The following is a 19,261-nucleotide window of genomic DNA, read 5'->3' as shown; positions in this document are numbered from 1 at the left end:
AAAATATTCTAGAGAGACATTAAATTCCTATGCTTCTAAGATTCTGTCTGTACTCTGTAAATCACATTTTACTCACCAAGCCTGTTTCTTTACCATGAACATCACATCTCTTTCACAAGGAAGCCAAAGTACCCACTAGCATATAATTTTGTTTCTCTTTTAACTTTTCTGACCTGAAGAAATGTACAGTTTCAATGGGGAGAGAAAGATCAGCCAACCAACAGAAAGCTGGTACTAAAATATGAGTAATAAGAATACATTGATAATTTTTTTCTTTAAAGCCTGTTTGATAATGTTTTCAGTAAAGCATTTCTACTGATTAATTTGTAAATAATTAATTTCTAAATACATTAACTGCTTATTCCATGGCAGTTTATAGAATTATTTGAAATGTCAGTGGTTAAAGAGACCTTAGACAACATGCTCTTTATATGGTCCATGCTTCCTGCCCTTAAATTTTTTTCTAAAAATCTTCCTGTTATTTTTCTAAATCTAGAATATGAATCCCTTGAGGAACAGCAGCTGAGTTTAAACAGTACCTAGTGAAAGACTGAAAGAATCTCCAAATAATACCTTTTAGAAGAATGACCCTAACTGTTGTGATCAGAAATCAGACCAAGTCATGGGAGAGATATGAGATTAAATCATTTATCACCTAAAAGATTGTCAGTGTTTTTGATTATAGCCATCTTAGTAGGTTGGCGATAGTATCTTACTGTGGTTTTGATTTTCATTTTCCTAATGATTAAATGATGCTGAGCATCTTGTCATGCACTTATTGGGCAGTGTCACTTCCAATTTAAAATGTGTAATTGAGTAATGATTTTGCTTGTGATTTTTAGGAGAAAGGCTTATAAGTTTATAGTACTGTAACATTTATGAGAATTAAAGGTTGACCATTTTTATCAGTTTATTAGATTTATAAGAATTATAGATAATTGGGAAGACTCACCAGCACTTAGTAGAAATTGAATCTGTTCAATTTATAATTGCAGTTTAAAATCTAAATTAAGCCAGTGGTAAGTGATCATTTTGACAGATTTGTAAGTTAAGTAAACACTTAAAGCTAACTTTAAAACCTGGGACTAATTTTTTGAACTCGTAGTTTGATAAATCAGATATGAATTAAAAAATAAAATTTTTAGATACTATTTTTTGTACACAAAAACTACTCCTGGCACAAAAGCCACCTCCAAGGGCTCCAAAAGCAGCTCACATCTTCAACCTTCTAGCAAATGGCTTAATTTTTATCATCTAATTATTTATATTAGGCCAGCTCTAACATGCCCTTTCCTTTGCAGTAGATCTTTCAAGTTTTATCTTCTGTTCTCTTTTCAGGCTTTCTAGTTGTAAGAACTGAACAATAGAACTAAGTATTTTAAAATGCTACTATGAAGAAAAACTTAAAATTCATCTTCTTCTTCTTCTTCTTTTTTTTTTTAAAAAAGACCAAGGTCTTATTCTGCCACCCAGGATACAATGCAATGGCATAGTCATAGCTCACTGTAGCCTCAAACTTCTAAGCTCCAGTGATCCTCTTACCTCAGCCTCCTGAGTAACTGGGACTGCTGGTACATGCCACCACACATGGTGCTTTTTTTTTTTTTTTTTTTTTGAGGTGAGGCCTTGCTATGTTGCCCAGGCTGGTCTTGAACTCCTGGCCTCAAGTGATCCTCCTGCCTCAGCCTCCCTGGTAGCTGGGATTACAGACATGAGCTGCCACCTCTCCTTAGGGCTGCTGTGAGAATTAAATAAGTCAATATATAAACACCTAAAAGAGGATCTGGCAAGAGTTATATGGATTGGCAATTATTAATAGTGTTATTAATTATTAGTGTTACTTACAATATTAATACTAACATAATGTTACTGTTGCTAATTAATAATATAACTAATGTTAGTAACTAATAATGTTACTAACATTAACACTATTACTAGATCCTTACCAGAGAATCAAGTTACATGTATTAGCAGTTATTAATAATGTTACTACTTTGCACTGCATATTAGATATATGTTATTCATATTATTAGATTAAATTCTGAGGAGTTTCCTAGGATACTTGCTGTCATATACAGTCCATTTTTTCCCCTTTGGAAAATGTAATCCAGGTTGCAAACAATGGATTTACAAGTTAAGCCTTTGGGACATAAAAGTTTATAAATCAGCATTGGTTAGGCTCCAGATTATTCAGTATTTGCTAGGTTAAAGCCACTGGTAGTAGAGTTATTCCTTGAAGGCGTTAGTTCTTATGCACCTGAAAGTTTATGTATAAATATATGTGATCAAAATCACTAACCGCCTTCATGAGCAAATAGCCTGAGTACTTGAATTTGAAAACAATGTTTGCTATCTTATTTAAGAATGTTAAGAATGTTTTGGCTATAATTCATAATAATTGTAAATCACTTTGGGTAGAATTCAGCCTTTGTTATTTTATAGTATTGATGCATGCATTTAATTTTTTCATGTACCTGCTGCAAGAAAATGTAATCAAATACATAGCTAATTTCATGATCTCAGAAGCACATATTGAAGTGTACTTGCTAATTTCTGTTGCTTTTGCAGGTCTTGAATATTTAAGCATTTGTATGGTAGGTGCCTGATAAATACATTCTGCATGGATAAGTTAATGCACAAGATTAACTACAGCAAGATACATTGGCGAAAGAGCACCCAGTGCCCAGGAGCACCCATTAGTGGATTACTTACCTAGTGATAAAAGTCTAAATGAATATGCTGACAGGTGAATGGAAGAGAAAAGAAAGGATAAACCTGGGCAAAACCAGCCTGGGCAGAAGAAAAATTAATAAAACCTAGTGACTGTGTAGCTATATAAAAATAGTTGTGATTAAAATGTGATTTAAAATCATATCTGCTACCAGCCATGTTCTTTATATCTTCTTCTAACTTCTAGGATCATTATTATTCTCTAAATTCAATTAACTTGTACCTGGGTACTTAGTTTTCACCTAACAAACATAACTAAAGCAGACCAGAAAAGGTCACCATGCATATAGGTAGGGGTGTGTGTGTGAGTGTGTGTGTGTGTGTGTGTATGTGTATGTGTATGTGTGCGTGTAGTGTTAGTAAAGATTCCCTCTTAATAATGTTGAATTGCTATTGAAGAAAACTGAGAAAAAAATAATTTTACCATATTTCCTAAGAGAGCAGCTTTTATGGCATATTCATACTTTGTAAAACTTAAGGACAATATCTTCAGTATTGGTAAGTGTTCAAACATTAACATCTTTACTATTCTGAAAATAAAAGAAAATCTAATAAGCCAGGTATAGTGGCTCACACTTGTAATCCCAGCACTTTGGGAGGCTGAAGGGGGTGGATCTCTTTAGGTCAGGAATTCAAGACCAGCCTGGCCAACGTGGTGAAGCGTTATCACTACTAAAAATATAAAAAATTAACTAGGCGTGGTGTCACACATCTGTGATCCCGGCTACTTGGGAGGCTGAGGCAGGAAAATCTCTTGAACCTGGGATGTGGAGGTTGCAGTGAGCCGAGATTGTGCCACTGCACACTAACCTGGGCAACAGTGCAAGACTGTCTCAAAAATAAAAAACAAAAAAAAATAGAGGGGGGGAAGAAACATCTAATAGAAGAAATGAAAGGAAATGAAAGCGACAGTAACACTGTCATTCTTGTAATGAGAGGTCCAGAGACTAATTTAAATCTTTTCCAGACTTTGTATCTGTTTTGTGGTGTTACTGTGTATTATCATTGATCTGTGGTAGCAACTTCTGGAATCCCTCACATATTCTTGAGGATTGTAGAAGTAGATAATTGTAAGTAATAGATGTGAGTATAGGCTGTATCATTGATTAAAAATAGAACATTTTAGTAATCTATAAAGAGGAAGACATTTCATTTGGTGTATTAAAATAATAAAGAAAACCTAGATGGATAGATAGATAGATAGATAGATAGATAGATAGATAGATAGATAGAACATTGCTGAGAAATAATAGTTCAAGTCAGAGAGTTGCCATACCTATACCAATTTATTTAGAATTCTGTCTTCTCATTTCCTTATAACCTTAGACAATGCTTTAAAAACTCTGAACCTGATTCTAAATTTGCAAAAAATGTAATGTGATCTTTTCTAGCTCAGTGCCAGGGAATCCTTTGGTTCTTGAATTGTTTCTCTAACAATGATGCATTCTGCTGTTTTCATGCCCATGGCTGTGGATAATTGTCTAATCTCTACATACCAATCTTTCCTATTTATGAATATTATTTCTACTGTCTGTTAGTCGTTGACTTTTCCACAAGAGTTTATCTGTTCTTTTCCTTAGCTGTTTCTTTTTAAAATTTTTTATATCGATTTTAATTTGTGCTTTACTATTCTGTAGCTCCCTTATTTCCCCTCTTTGGAGCCATCTGCTGCCATTTGTTTTGCTTTCTGTATTGTAATATGAAGTGTTTTGATGCTGCTAGATTTATATTCACTAACAAGAGTTTATGAGCATTCTGTTTTTTTGTTTTAAGAAAAAAAAGCATAAATACTATGATGCCTTCCCCTTTAATAAATAGCACTTAATATTATGTTAATTAGCATTCTTAGCTCAGAAAGCATGCATAGATGCAGAATTTTGTGCTATATTTTATATAGTGATAGCAATGCATTTGTCACTTTTGCTTGTCTTTTTCCCTACTTATGCAAAGCTGTCCTGTTGAATAATTTGTCATACCAATTCTAAGTAAATTGATAAATTATGTATTAGGATTTTAAAATTTAATTAATAACTATTAATAAAACACCATTGTATTCAAGTAAGAATTCATGAGTATTCCAGAGACGTCAATTTATAAATAAGAACCTCCATATTAAGAGCACGTGAGATCATGGCTCTCTGGGGCACCACTAAGTGACAGTATCACTAGTCACAGGTTGATGCAAATTGTCTGCGCGAGCTGAATAGGACTGCAAAGTAGAGGCAGTGTGAAACAATAGTTTTCTTCATAGACAGACAGAGAGTATTCTTTTTAAATAGGAGAGCTTGCCACCACTTTTGAATAATGAGTTGACTGACAACATACTATAAATAATAGGATGATTTTTTTTTAAACTTTTTTTTTTTTCTTTTTTCCCTCTTCAGGGTAACTGGTTTTTATTATCACTGTGGTGTGTTTCAGAGATTGTATCCCAAAATAGTTGTGGAAAATAGTGAGTCTGTTATCACTTAACTGTGTATAACGGTAAAAAATATTAGAAAACATTTTTTCTTGGTGACTGTTGGTAGACCTACTTCCTGATTATGCGTGAAGTGTCCAGTTATATCTTTGACATATTTTAGTAATGTTGGCTATACTTTGGCATACATACTCTCATACATCATTCATTCATCCTTTCAAAGTATTAAATACCTACTTTTTTGATGCACTGTTACTGAGATTAACTATATGAATTAACTTAAAATGAATTATTTTTACTTGAAATTATTTTTATTTGAAAGCAGGATTTAATTGAGAAACAAAACACAACCAAAGGAACCTCATCACCACAATTGTTCTGTAGCCACATACACATAATAAATGTGCCCGGTGTAAGAGAAGTAAGACCAATTTAAGTTTTAAGATTGATGTTCTGCCTTCAAGGACCATGATTTAATTAGAGAGTTGGTAAGATATGGACATAAATGGTATCTTGCTACAGTAACTGATGTGATATATGTGATTATATACTTTATAATTTATTGTCTAAATTGAGGTACTTTTGAGAGTGAAAGTGGGTACTGTTCATGTAATAGTGAGACAACAAACATGAATCAGAATTGTCCTAGGCAAGCATGGACCCGATGATGACAGTGATCAGATATGCCAGTGATTGGATGGAAACTGAGGAAAGAATGAGTGCTGTAGGTTTGAGTGGTCACTTAGGCTTCAAAGGTGATCTCAGAACTGAACAAGAACAATCAGAAAGTCATTCTGGTGATTCTTGCCAGGATAGGATTTATAATGAATATATTGCTTTGGCTGAAATAGAAATTTGGATAGGGAATTAGTAGTAGTTGGACTGAAGAGTTTGGATTTTAAATATGTGATCCTAAGAATTACTTAACCTCAGTGTCCCAGTTTACCATCTATAAAATGGAGATAACAATGCCTGTCTTATAGGGTCCTGTGATGTTTAACTGTGTGCCTCATAGAAAGTAATGTGCAGCACTTATAAGTGATCGGTAAATGTTAGCTGTCTACAGAATTTTAAACTTTTGAGAATGTCTTTGAGAGTGCAGGATGGATTGAGCTGAGAAACTGGCAGAGAGAATTTGAAAGAATTAGTAATTGGGCAAGGGCAAGTGAGAAAAAAGGGCAGGAGTAAATGATGACTGAGCTTTCAAGCACAAAGGACTGGGATACCAGGAGAATTCAGCAGAAATAGATAAGTCAGGAAAGATATCTGTTGTTAAGAAATAAGTTGAGGTTTAAACATATCAGTTTTGAGGGGACAGGAGGCTATTTACCCAATCAGAAAGGGACAGCTGGCAGTTGGAGAAATGAAATGGCACTTCATGGATAATTAGTTTGGGAATGTTCCAAATGGGTGGCAGTTGAAGCCATGGGAGTGAATGAGATTTCTCAATGGTGGAGCAGGGGCCAGGATAGAGACTGATGAGGGAACCTCAGAAAAGCACATATTTGAAGTATAAAAGGAAGAAAACTCAACTAAAAGAGAGGATCAAAGGATTTAATAAGCAAGAATAGGCTTCCTGAAGGATCTTTTACCAAATGCTAGTTCTTTGAGGTGATAACAGGTAATATGGGAAATAAAATTGGTTCTGTGGTTAAATGCTCATCGACTGCAAGAATTCTGTGCCCTTTTAATATATTAATATGTTATGTGACATGTCTCCAAGAAGGAAACATATGAAGTAGTGTTTTGTAGATTTATCTGACGTCAGAACCCCTTTCCCTAGCACAATACCTCTTAGGGGTTGGTGTTCCAGAAAACACATTTTGGGAATTATAGGAACCTAATGAGGAAAGATGTTTAAGAAGTAAGGAGTTGAATTGTGTGGAATGTTGCAGAGACACTATGAGAAATGAGAAGGTTTTTGGTGTTTTCATTAGATAGTCATAAGTGATTGTTAAAAGCACAGTTCAGTAGCATGGCTTCAACAGACACAAGTTGAAAAGGAATGAAAGATAAAGAGTTAATGATAAAGAAATGAAGGCACTGGATGTATGTAATTTTACCTCTATTAATTCAAGTATAACATGTGACTGATAGGAATGAATTGGTCATTACTAAATGTTTGTGTGTCCTATGTAGATTATTATATTCCTAAATAATGTTCTTTTTTACTTAATGATTTTCATATATTAGTGAGAAACTTACAGTCATCTGGAACAATACCTCTGAGAACCATTAGTTTCCCTTTTCATAGGGTAAAGTCATACATTAAAATTATCTTATTTTCTAGCCATGGCATCAAGCATTAAACCATTTCCCCATGTTTTCTTAAAAGTATGGGGGGAAATGCACCTTTTAAAAATCTGTGTTTTAACAGTGTCTATCTTATGTGAATTTTATTCTAATATTAAAGATAATCTCTAGGTATATTCTGCTGTTTCATGCAACAATGATATAAATATTTAATTCATAGTTATGCTATAAAAGGGGGGAATCATTTTTACATTCCCTAGCAATAAGTAGATTATCTTAATTACAGCTACTTAACATTTTAAAAAGATAACAATGCTATGTCATAGGACTTCTGGCTGACTCTCCATTACAAGTGAAATTTTGTTTCTACGTCAATACATTGTGCCCAACAAATTTAAAATCGGCAAATAAACTTGAATTGTGTTGGCCCCACACTGCCTGCTGAGGTGGCTGAATGCCTTACAGCAAACCCAAAGTACTGTAAAGTTAGCAACTGTGTTTGATCATCTATTTGATCGAAGTACCTGCTGTTTTCTAGTGCATCTAGCCTAGTACCTTTTTAACACATTCATGTGTTCAGTCTTTTGAAGAATCAGCTGAAAGTAGAACAATCTTGAACACACTAATATAGGTATAGCTCTCCTTCCCTTTTAGAGATTTTGGCATATGAAAGATTCTGAATTTTGCAGTGAAGAAACTTACTTGAATTGAAATTTTCTTTTTTTTTTAAATTGTGATAAAATACATATAACATAAAGTGTACCATCTTAACCATTTTAAAATGGTTTCAGTGCATTTTAAAAGTGGTATTGTACATTTATGATGTTTTGCTACCATTGCCACCATCAATCTCTAGAACGCTTCATCTTGCGAGACTGAAACTCTATGCCCATTAAACAATAATTCCTACCAGGCATGGTGGCTTAAGCCCGTAATCCCAGACTTTGGGAGGCCGAGGTGGGTGGATCACCTGAGTTGAAAAGTTTAAGACCAGCCTGACCAACATGGTGAAATCCCGCCTCTACTAAAAATACAAAATTAGCCTGGCTTGGTGGTGTATAGCTGTAATCCCACACTTGGGGAGGCTGAGGCAGAAGAATCGCTTGAACCTGGGAGGTGGAGGTTGCAGTGAGCCGAAATCTCGTCGTTGCACTCCAGCCTGGGCAACAAAAGCGAGACTGTCTCGGGGCGGGGGCGGGGGGGGGGAACCACACACACACACACACATACACACACACGCACAAAATAAATAATTCCTCATTAAGCCCTACATCCATCCTCTGGCAGCTGCATTGCTTGATTTTTTTAACCCATTTCCAAACTTATTTCACAGTAATTAAGAATTATTTTTCTCTTAGCATCTACTTATATTCCCTAGAAATTCCATGGATCAGAGAAATGCAGGATTCGTTTTCAGTTAGTATGTAGCAGATTAATGAAGGAATATTTTGTCTCAAAAGTTGTGTAAATCCTAAGAGAAAATAAGCTTTTCTGGAGAGGCTATTTGAATAACATAGAAATTGAATATTTAGAAAGAAATAGGAGGAGTTTTGAGAGGGTGTTTTGGGTTGGCATCAAACAAACTATGCTGGAACAAGCCCTGACCTAGGAGAAAAGAAATCCAGGTTCTAGCTAGCCTCTGAGGGCCTCTCTGCCCTGGTCTTTTCCTTATCTGTTAACTGGACGAATTCTGAGACTCCTAGTTTTAAAAATTGTTCTGTGTTGAATGATTGAGGAATATTGTGAAAGGCATAGAATTTAAAGTAGTACTGAGAATTTGATATAGCATAGAATAAGTAGGAGGGAGGGAATCTGGGAATTGACACAACAAAGGAGCAGACATCTCAAAGGCGGGGGGATATTGTGAAAGGCTCAAATAATGGCAAAGCCAAGACAAATAAGTGTAGACATAAAAGATTTATCCTGTACCATACCTGGATTTATTGGCCTAACTAGATGGTTAAGAGAGAAGAAAAAGTATTATATAGTAGGTTCTGGAAATGTGCTGTGCACTTCTAGAACTATTCAAAGGAAAACTGGTGCTTAGTTGGTCTTAGTTCTCTTCCCTATAATTTCGTGCTGTCTTAGCCAAAAAACTTCCACCATCATGCCCCCACTAATGGAAGGTGGTCAGAGGAAATAGAATTGTCATTTTCCTGAAGTATGTGAAGCTGTATCATGAATATAGGGAAAAACATCTACTCTTCCCCTCCCTGCTGTCTTCTCTAGTGTTGTGCCTTTACCATTTCCTTTCTCCTATCTTAGTTTAATATCTTCAGTGTATGAGTGACAGAGACAGTTGTAATGACTTGATTTATTGAGCCATGTGACCTAAAGTTATCTTCCCCAAAACAAAGGTTTCTCTAGAAACCAATCCAGTGCCCTAGAGAGAATACTTTTGAATTCATTCAAATGTATTACTTAGTTGATAGTATGTATAGAAAACTAAAGGGCTACCTTTGCACATTGAAATCAGGTTAAAGCAGTTACCTTGTATAGCTAATCGACTTACGACCACAAGTGGTTCCGACAGACCGGTCGTAACTCGATTTGGTCGTAAGTTGAGTAGGCTATATGCACGCGGAGATGGTAGTGCTGCCGGAAGCTAGTCCGCACTGTCGTACGCCCAGCTGGGCAATGTTTACGCTGCCAGACACGGAGCAGTCGTGGCTAGTGATTGTGGTCGTAAAGTCGAATGGTCGTAAGTTGCATGGGTCGTAAGTCGATCAATACCTGTATCCTAGATGCAAGTCTTAAAGGGATATCCTATAGTCAGGTTTTGAAGTGATACAGACCATAATTTAATTTCAAAATCAATATGTTCTGTAAGCTTACAGGATTTTGAACTTGCAAAAAAGAAAAGTAATTTTAAGAATAATTTGCAAGAATTTTCAAGAAAATATACTGTCGGTCTTCTCATGGAATTTTAATTTTATCAAAATTCCCCAAACTGAAAGTAAATGTACATTTTAAAGTACTAAAGGAAAGAACATTATATAGTTAGCGTTTACTAAACTGATGATGGGTATGATAATTATGATAGATAAGTTGTGATAATATCTATTATGGACTTACACGCTAGGTACTAAATGCTTTATTAATTGTGGGTTTTATACTTTTATTCCAAAATGTGTTTATAAGAACCCGAAGTTTTCTTTGTTTCTTCGCTGATAAGGAAAAAAAAAACACCACACAGTTTACATAGAAAGCAAGTAGGCTCATTCACTATTACTGTTCATTTATCTCTATAGCCCAATAGCCTTTTGTTCTCATTGAGTGTTCTCCCAAAAATATTTTAACTAATAAGTAGTTGAATGGTTTCTGTAATTCAAAAATTATTAAATGTTGCTTTGGAATGTAGTTTTCCACCTACATTTTAAAATGAGTTAAAATGTTGTGGAAGTTCACATTGTAAGTAAATGAGATGTTGTAAAAGTTTTATTTGGGAACTTAAGCTAGACGGCTTTCTGACCTCTCTTATCTACCTCATGGGGTAGGTAAATGTTTCCACAAGTAAAAGCAAGGAATCACACTGAGTGTTCTACCTTTAAGGATTTAATTTTAATATTTAATAAATATTAGAATCTACATCATACTAAATGCTAAACAGGATATAGAAAAAGATCCCATAGCTTCTTCTATCCATTCAGCAAATCTAAATAAATGTACCTTAGTTGACAACTTCTTGCCTTAGTCTACTGAATACAAGTAAATTCATAGGAATTCAGATGCATTTTCTTTTCTTTCTTTCTTTCTTTCTTTTTTTTTTTTTTTTAATCAATTGAACACTTTACTAGTAAAATATGAAAATCCAGGTCTCTTAAATCCACATAATCTCTCCAAATACTTGGCAAGATTGATCCCAAGTCCGTACGGGTAGGTAACAAGAACAAAGGGGTCTCTGCTCAGAAAGACTTATTGTTGGTTAAGAGTTCTGCCCTGCTTCCCTCTAAATGCTCACCAACCTGGACTCTTCTCAAGTGGGCAGACAGGCCCTATTCTAAGTGCAGGACTAGCCCCGTTTGTGTGTGACACCCAATGGTCCAAACTGAGCATGGATGACTATGCAACATCACACACAAATGCACGTCCCCTCTCTTTACAAGGCATGCAGAATCTCAAGATAGCTCAAGATATGGAGCAAGTTTAATACCTGAAGGTTAACAGAAATGACAATAAGACACAGGTGCAGTGCTATAGTAAAATGGGGTTGGGGGTGGAATCAGGCAAAGGGACACTGAGTATCATTACAGCAACCAGTAAGTGACTCCTCTGGTGCCCTGAGGAGGTTGTGAGACACTTGACTTGTGTCACAAAAACAATTCTGAAAGACAAGCTGGTGGCGGCACTGCTGAGATGAGACTCGGAGTAGGGACCTGGAGCTCTGCCACAGACTGTTAATGCTCAAGGATGTCTGGGCTCAAGAGTGCTCTGGTCAGCATTTTAACAGAAGGACTTCTTCAGGATACACTCCCTTCTATTAACAAGTGAAGAAATCCATCCCATTCTGGGTAACCAGGCCCCATAATACCTTGGTGTTTTGATACACAGCAGCACTACACACCACTGTGCCCACAAGCTGGCTTCACTCTGCTAAGCACGCACTCTGCAAACGGATCTCAAACAGAGTGAACAAATCCAGAGGAGGTGGGAGGAGCCACGATGGTGGGATGTGAGAGACAGGAGTTGGCTGGAGAGTAGATGTGTCCCATGTTGGGTCCCTCCTAGGCATCATGAAGATTGCTATCACTTAGAAGCACCTTTTCCCCAGGTTTGAAGGCTGGCACCCCAAGGTAGGGGCAGCTGGCACAGTGGAAGGCATCACCTGGGTAGCAGTTTCCACAAGCCGACTTGGGTTGGGAGCTCATCTATTCCCTTGACTTCTCTCTTCCCAGCTCTTCAGCAAGGCCACGGGCAGTTCTTGCAGGCCTTCCTCTTTTTCCCTTCCCCACAAGCAGCAGCCTACAGGGAAGCCGGATCTGGCTTCTTCAAACCTTCTGGATCCAGCAGCTCATCTGAGTCAGTGAGATCCATGCTGTCGTCCTCCATATCATTGGCTGAGAGTGTCCGAAGCTTGGCAGCACAGTCCACAGCAGGCTTCACTGAAGGAGATGACTTCTTGGTGATGGAATGCTTAAGCTGACTAAGAGAACCCACTTCAAAGTTTGGTTTTTTGCCTGTGATCTGAACAAACAGTAGGCTGTCACTTTCATGACCCAGGTGTTCTCAAACAGACTGTACTTCCTCGGGGCTTAAGGGCTCCTGCTGCACCTCTTTCACATCCACAAGACCAGAAAGAGTCAGGGCTGAACACAGCTTAGATGCTGTCTTCACTTTGCTGTTGTTATCTACAGCTGTCTCTACTGGCTCTTTCAGAAAAAGACATCCACCAGGCCGAAGGATCTGGGCGATTTCAGCCAAAATCTCAGCACTGTGCAGAGTGGTGCTTCCCGTGACTAAACCCGACAGAATAGTGTCAAAGCTGGATTCCTTGTGGGCAGACCGTAACAGCTGGTTGATGTTTTCCACAGACGCGCAGCCTTCATTGCCAGTTAACACTTGAAGCTTATCTACTAGATCTTTCAGAGCTTCCACTGAGGATGATTTATCCCAGATCACTGCCACAAACTGGCCAGCAAAAATCCCAAAATCTGCCATTCCTGCAGTGCAGTACTGATGGACCCGAAAACTGCTGCCGCCTGGGCTCGCTCCTGGTTTCACCTCAGCAGTCGACCCCACTCCTTGCCCAGCTGCATTTTCTTATAGGTTAAAATCTGTTTTCACGGATGGCTGAAATTACTTCTTCACAAATATGATTGCTGCCCCATTTCAGTGGGAGAGAGAAATGCTTTCTTGATGTCTCCAATTCTATTTTCAAATTCTTTTTCTACTCTTTTTTTCAAAAATTGGGTTATTATTTCATCCAGGATAATTAGACTCCAAAACATTTATGAATGCCATTCCCTCTCAAACATCTGTAAGCAAGAGTGTGTGAATTGAAGTAGAGAGTGAGGGGTGCAAAGCACTCTAGGCAGAAGGAACAACCTGTGTAAAGACCTTGGGGCAAGTAAGAACTTAGCAGTTTTGACCGAAAGACCCCTGTGGTTGGAGCCTAGTGAGGGCAAACAAAAGTGGTAGAGATGATGTTGGAGAATAAGCAGGCCCATATAGGGACGATAGTAAGGAATTGCTGGGTCAGCTGGTCTTTAGCAGAGTGATAAGGTAGCCAGGTGCTGTGAGCTCAGATGTACCTCGACTCAGGTATCAGCTTATCTGCTTACTAGACTCTCTAACCTCTGTCCCACAACTCTAGAATGGGATAGTAATACCTTTTTCAGAGATGGGCTAAGTAGAGTAACCAAGTGCAGTAACTGAAATATACTAAGCCACTCAATAAATGACAAGCTATAATTTTTACATTTTTTTTTTTTTTTTTTGGAGATGGAGTTTTGCTCTTGTTACCCAGGCTGGAGTGCAATGGCACGATCTCGGCTCACCGCAACCTCTGCCTCCTGGGTTCAAGCAATTCTCCTGCCTCAGCCTCCCGAGTAGCTGGGACTACAGGCACGCACCAGCATGTACGGCTAATTTTTGTATTTTTAGTAGGGATGGGGTTTCACCTTGTTGACCAGGATGGTCTCAATCTCTTGACCTTGTGATCCACCCGCCTCGGCCTCCCAAAGTGCTGGGATGATAGGCGTGAGCCACCGCGCCCGGCCTAGTTTTACTTTTTATAACTCACTGTTCCATAGCCTACTTTGGAATCTCAGACCCATAGCTGCTCCCTTTTTTATTATTTTTAAAATTCATCCAGCAAATATTTATCAAGCACTTAAAATTATATATCCTAACTACTTCCCCCTCCCATAGTTACCTGTTTGTATATCTCTCATAGCTTCAAGGTTATGACATTTTCAGGGAATTTCCCATTAACCTTTTGCAGTAGGCACTAAGCAGTGTCTGTTTTAGAAAATGTTTGAATAAATGAATGAATAAAAGAAAGTTTATGAAATACATAATCATCATATTTTAGCACTGCAATTGTTTGAATAATTTTTATTCCAAATCAGTCTTTCATAGGAAAATGAACATATCTCTTACTCCTTTTTTCTTTTACAGTACAATTAACAAAAATTCAAAATATGCACTTTATGAATTCATAACTCTTGAAAATGTTTACTTTAAAATTTACATATTAAAATAAGTTAACTGATAGGTTTATCTTTTTTCTAGATCAAGTAGCTGTTTTAATACATTATTTTTTAAAACACTATTCATTTTCAAATGCAAAGAAGAAAAATAACCAGAGAACGACATAAACACAATTCAAACTAGAAAGTTGAGCACTTAAAAAAAAATATTTTTGTTTTGAGATAATTATAAATTAACATGCAGTTTTCAGAAATAATACAGTGAAATCCCAAATACTGTTCAGCCAGTTTTTCCTAATGGTAACGTCTTACATAATCACTATGCAGTATCACAAGAAATTGGTAATGATAAAATTCACAGGTTTATATACATTTATGTTTGTGTATACATACTTAGTTTTATCACAGATAGATTCTTGTTCCAACTACCACAGCCAAAATACAGGACAGTTCCATCACAAGCATTCTTTGTGCTACCCTTTTACAGGCAAAGTAACCCTTCCCACCTCCCCACATCCAGGCTGGCCACCACTAATTCATTCTCCATCTCTATAATTTTGTAATTTTTAAGAATAAGTGGAATCATGTAGTATGTTACCTTTTTGCAATTGACTTTTTTCACTAAGCATAATTCCCTTGATATAAGTTGGGATTGAAAAAAAAAAAGATTTGCAAAAAACGTCTAATACCTTTCCTACTGGCCACCTGCTTGTTGCTGCCAATTAGCAAAGAAGGGAGAAATGAGCAGTAGAAAGGCAAAGGATGTTTCTGTTGATGGTTTTCCCTAAGGAAGACTGGCATGTGAAGTAGAGTATCCCAGTTCTCATTTTATTCTTAAGAGATTCTCAAAGGAGAAGTGGGAATTCTTTTTCTGATCAACCTATTTGTGTTTTGGTAGAAAACAGTCTTTTTAAAGGACATGGTCCATCTCCATAATTATCTTTTATATCCAAAGACTGTTCTGGTCAGTTCCATCTTCCATCTTCCCTCTTTCTTTCATTTTTTTCATCCTGACCAATTAAAAACATATTATTGTACAAACTAAATTCTATATGAGATTTCCCCAAATTGGTATCTAACAACTAGAAATGGCAGTTTAACTAAAAATGGTTCTAACTTGAAATTACATGCATTGAAGAATTCTTGTTGTATACATCAGCCTTACAGGAACTCATCATGGTAGTTCTGCCTAATAGTCTTGTTTTGATTTGTTTTGCCTCAGAAGTAATTATAAAAATTACATAATTCATTTGGATGATCTAAATGCCATCTCTCAGGAATTTTACTACATAATAGCTCCATCTCATACAAAGTCAAAGTCCTTATTACCAGTTTCCTTTTAGAAAAGTATGTACACAAAGTATATGTATATTACATTTTAAGCTGTAAATAATTTTTTTTTTTTTTTTTTTTTTTTTTTTTTTTTTTTTTTTTTTTTAAGACAGAGTTTCGCTCTTGTTACCCAGGCTGGACTGCAGTGGCGCGATCTCAGCTCACCGCAACCTCTGCCTCCTGGGTTCAAGCAATTCCCCTGCCTCAGCCTCCCGACTAGCTGGGACTACAGGCATGTGCCACCATGCCCAGCTAATTTTTGTATTTTTAGTAGAGATGGGGTTACACCATAATGACCAGGATGGTCTCGATCTCTTGACCTCGTGATCGGCCTGCCTCGGCCTCCCAAAGTGCTGGCATTATAGGCGTGAGCCACTGCGCCTGGCCGGCAATAATTCTTATTTTTAACCTACTGTTGATGTGTCAAGGATCCCGCTACCCTACAAGCAGAGGTTTTTAAGTGTATTTTATACTTAGACTTAGCTTGGCCTCAAAGAAGTAAAAAGGTCTTTCATTAATAAACATTTAAATAATAAGTACTTAATATTTTAAAGGAAACTAGCTCACATTTATAGAAATTGTCATACATTTACCGACAGGAGCTACAATTGACACTATTTATCTGAATAAGCCCCGGAAGATTCTTACCATAATACAAGAACAATTAACTAATAACCAGCTGGGATTTCCAGTTGTTTATCTGCATGATTGCTTTCAAGAGCTCTTCTAAAGGAAATTAGGGGAATCCAGTGTCTTCCTCCGTATGTCTTACAGGCCTAACATATACTTGACAACATACTGAGGCAGATTCATGGCTCTAGTCTAGCAGCAAGTTTGTCTTACAGATATAAGCATAGGCCCTAGTTAAGACCAAACTGTTAATCTTCCATATCTATTAACCTAGTCTTTATCTTTATTTGAAAAGTAGGCCCAAATATAGAAGTTAATATGGTAGCTTAGAATTAATTTTACTTTTCAAAATACCTTATTAAATGATAGCACTTATGTTAACTGTGGTATGTTGCTGACAGTAAAGATCTAGAGCCCAAAACAAATGAAAGACTGAGGTGTTTACACATTTTATCTATCTGCATGACCATAGCACTACCAAAAAAAAAATATTATCCATTCCTGTTCTACATACTACACCACCCATTTGATACAGCACCAGAACGCTGAAACCTAAGTTTGAATCAGCTTTGACCTTTCTAGTCAGCATTTTCACTTGCATCTTGAAACTGAAAAAAGAACAGAAATATTAGTTAGCAGTTACTGACTGAGCACCTACTACGTGCCAGACACTGATCCAGGCACTGGATGTTTCAGGCAAGAGTTGCTTTACTCAACAATGTAGTGTTGTGGGTTTATTGCTGCTTTTTTCAATTTTGGATGTAAGCTTCTTTCCTGAAGCAGTTTTACTGTAAAACTTGATACATTTTTAGACTTACGTATTAACTCAATTGTCATTTTCTCCCCCTTCTCCACTTAGAAAGGTGATTAGGGTTCCTCTGAGTAGGAGATTTTGAAATCTTACCCTGTCTTTTGTTCTCATTTTGTAACCTCAAACCACTTTCAAACTCTACTGTGAGTTAAACTCAAATGTTATCTGGAGCCAGGCAGTTCCCTGAGTGTCTGACGCAGACCAGGGCAAATAAGGAGGGAGCAGTAGGGTCTGTGTCAAACCAAAGATTCATAGCTACCTATAAACATTGAAATACTATTTTTTAAACTTGGTTCAAACACATTTAGGGGCTACAACATTCTGAACATCTAGATAAATATGAACTCTTTAGACCATTGATTTTTGAAATATGAAAGTGTAATATCGGTTTATTGGCAACTGTGATGTTATTTTTAAAATAGGAAATACTGAGAATTTTGTGGCATGAACCCAGACAGCTAAATTTATGGAGTGTGGTATGTGTGTATTGTTTTGTCTAGTTTTGGTTTTTAAGCTTGTAAGAGGAAAAAAGAAATTGGGAATGTTCAAAGATAATTTCTTCAGCCACATGTCTACAACTGAAGGTCTTAGGTTCAATAACTAGTCTTCAGAGGATCGATGAATATCTTGTAACTTCATTTTTAAATGTTGTATTTCTATATTTCTATGCTTTTTTTTTTGAGACGGAGTTACGCTCTTGTTACCCAGGCTAGAGTGCAATGGCGCGATCTCGGCTCACCGCAACCTCGGCCTCCTGGGTTCAGGCAATTCTCCTGCCTCAGCCTCCTGAGTAGCTGGGATTACAGGCACGCGCCACCATGCCCAGCTAATTTTTTGTATTTTTAGTAGAGACGGGGTTTCACCATGTTGACCAGGATGGTCTCGGTCTCTTGACCTCGTGATCCACCCGCCTCGGCCTCCCAAAGTGCTGGGATTACAGGCGTGAGCCACCGCGCCCGGCCCTATTTCTATGCTTAATGTTTTCTATAAAAAGTAGACTTTGTTGATTTATTTTTATTTTATATTTTTAGAGATAGGGTCTCATTCTGTCACCCAGGCTGGAGTGCAATGGCATGATCATTGCTCACTGCATCCCCACAGCGTCAAACTCCTGGATTCAAGCAATCCTCCTGCCTCAGACTGCAGAGTAGCTAGGACTGTAGGCGTGTGCCTCACCTGGCTTATTTTTTTTAATTTTTTGTAGAGACAGGGTCTCACTTTGTTGCCCAGGCTAGTCTTGAACTCCTGGCCTCAAGCTGTCCTCCTGCTTCAGTCCCCCAAAGTGCTGGGATTACAGCCATGAGCCAATGCACCTGGCCAACTTTATTTTTAGAGCAGTTCTAGGTTCACAGCAAAATTGAAAAGGTGGAAGTTTCCGGTTTACTTCACCCCCACCCCCATGCATACATGGCCTCCCCTATTATTAGCATTCCCCCACCAGATCGGTATATTTTTTACAATTGATATGCTTATTAACCTTTTATTTTATAGTCTCAAAAGGAATGTCTATTTAAGAAAATCATTTCTATTTCTTCGAGAGCCCATACCAATACAGTACTGATAGCTTTAATGTTTTTAAAATATTAATAGTTTATTATGAATATCCTGAATTGATTGAATACTCTGAATTAAATGTTATTCTATTTTAAATGTAATATAGATTTAATGTAAAAATTAGAAAATTCACACAAAGAAGAAACTAAAGACGAAATATGTACTGTTATACTTGGTACATATCCTTCAAGACTTTAGTTTGTACATATATATGTGTCAGATATACACATCAGTGCTACCGATGTGTAAACAAAGTTCTGCTTTGTATTTTAGGTTTTTAAACTGTCAGAAGCACTAGGTATGTATGTATGTATGTATGTGTGTATGTAGAGACAGTTTCACTCTTGTTGCCCAAGTTTTTAAACTGTCAGAAGCACTGTT

At 37.0% G+C, this 19,261-nt stretch overlaps 1 protein-coding gene and 1 pseudogene across 1 annotated transcript in view; one reads left to right on the top strand and one right to left on the bottom strand.

Moving 5' to 3' along the window:
• UBL3 (ubiquitin like 3) overlaps positions 1–19,261 on the top strand; it is an 84,203-nt gene that overhangs the window by 47,494 nt on the left and 17,448 nt on the right. The window lies entirely within an intron of this gene.
• Positions 1,377–13,148, bottom strand: LOC116562268 (annotated as a pseudogene).

The sequence above is a fragment of the Sapajus apella genome, unplaced genomic scaffold (genome assembly GCF_009761245.1).
Source record: "Sapajus apella isolate SASKATOON/1434 unplaced genomic scaffold, GSC_monkey_1.0 scaffold32, whole genome shotgun sequence".
Lineage (NCBI taxonomy): Eukaryota > Metazoa > Chordata > Mammalia > Primates > Cebidae > Sapajus > Sapajus apella.
The sequence above is the reverse complement of the archived record's forward strand: the minus strand, read 5'-3'. Positions and strand labels throughout refer to the sequence as shown.